At 36.8% G+C, this 1,738-nt stretch overlaps 1 long non-coding RNA gene across 1 annotated transcript; it reads right to left on the reverse strand.

Annotated features, from left to right (window-relative positions):
- Window positions 1–209: 209 nt before the first annotated feature.
- On the reverse strand, window positions 210–1,154 carry LOC148284655 (uncharacterized). Its single transcript, XR_015824289.1, has 2 exons — window positions 1,071–1,154; window positions 210–989 (listed from the first exon to the last, which is right to left on the reverse strand). It is a non-coding gene; the product is annotated as an uncharacterized LOC148284655 (long non-coding RNA).
- Window positions 1,155–1,738: the final 584 nt, after the last annotated feature.

The following is a 1,738-nucleotide window of genomic DNA, read 5'->3' on the forward strand; positions in this document are numbered from 1 at the left end:
TTAGACTTTGTCATACTCTTTTTTAATATTAAATCTTACCTTGCGGCTAATAGTCTCAGGTAGAACTTGTTCTTTTTGATCTCAAGGTTCCTTGAAGGATAACATGGGTCCTTAGTTACTTTCCATTAGGTATTATTGCAAAATTCTAATAAAATACTGAATTTCTTGCTTGGTTGTGAACAACGGTGGGAAAAGACAGAATAAAGTGGTTCATTTCAAGTTTATTTATTACAAATCAGTAAAATATAGTTTTACAGACAACGGACATATATGTTTCTCAAGATGTTCAACAATTATTTATGAGGAACTTAATTATAGTAAACAGGATTAATAATAATTGGAGCAGAGATCTCTCCTAGTAAGAATTAAAATTGAAAATAGCCCATTATTAAAAGGATTCGAAATTAACCTACAATGTGATTACTTCTAAGTGTCCTAGAACCGAAAATAATTTGGGCAGCGGTTCCCCGTAATGAGGATAAAGATTTGAATAATCCTGCGTATCCATTAGTTCACTGTAGTATTACATTAGGAGTCACTAATTTTCGAAGTATATTTCCACCAACCTTTATGAAGAGATGCACGCGAGGTACTCACATAATCCTCTGAGAGATTCGAACCATTCTATATTATTTTACATGAGAAGGAAGTACTAGGAACACCAGTGATTACGAAGGATCCTAGAAATGGCGTCCTGTGTCGATTTGCCATTGAGGAGAAAAACTGCTGAGTCACGCCTCTGCAGGATGAATCAAAGAAAATGTCGACAACTCAGGTTCAAGGGCGAGATTCCGGGGTAACCTGACTCTCCATACTACAAAAAAATGTATTTCTTTACAAACGGCTCGAGAAAGTAAGTTAAAAAAAAACAACAGTTCCGTGCTGTATACTGTACTTACTAAATGGAGATTTGTTAGTTGTTACGTGGTGTATAAGGCTAAACAGCCGTCATAATGGATTCTAGCTTAAAATGATCATACGTATCCGATCTGTGGACAATAATGAAAAATTACAAATTTGTAAAAGCGAAACAAGTTGATTTATATATTCGAAAGTTGTTGAAGACTTACCGGAAGCTGGTTTAATTAGAATACAAGTTTTTTTTGGGCACAGCTCAACATGGTGCATAGGGAATTATACCAAAACTCCCATAGTTATTTGCGAGGGAAAACTGGCCTAGCGCGGCGTGGACACTGCTCGCGAACCAGATTGCAACTGGTTGGCTCGCCAGCGGCGAGTGCTACGGCCCTACGTTCAAAAAACTAGTGTGGTGGGAGGTATTACGTGACCGCCGCGGAATGGCTGATGACCGCTGTCGGGTAAAGCGTTTATTTACGCGATTGATTTGTTTTCCATATTCAATTTTACTTTTAAACTATAACGGTTCTGATTATCTTATAGGTATAATTATTTTTGTCGCGGGACGCGACACTCCACTTATGGTACGAGGAAAAAAAAATTTAAAAAAAAATTTTTTGTAGCGATTTGGTTAAGGTTCGAATCGTGTTTGGAATATGTAGTACTCTCGTGCGCACCTGTACATGTAGGGAAAGAAGGCAAAGGTTGTCAACACCGGTATACACAAGTTATATAACTACTTATTTTCTAAACATTCTTATCCTAGTTGTACCTATCTATTGTTTAAACATGAAAAGGCAAAAACACCAACGGAAGAAGAATTTGCAATTTGCGTACACAGAGCATGTATACTATTTTTCAAACAAATTGACACTTAACG

This window comes from Micrasema longulum, unplaced genomic scaffold (genome assembly GCF_059751315.1).
Source record: "Micrasema longulum isolate JH-2025_06_02 unplaced genomic scaffold, ASM5975131v1 h1tg000099l, whole genome shotgun sequence".
Lineage (NCBI taxonomy): Eukaryota > Metazoa > Arthropoda > Insecta > Trichoptera > Brachycentridae > Micrasema > Micrasema longulum.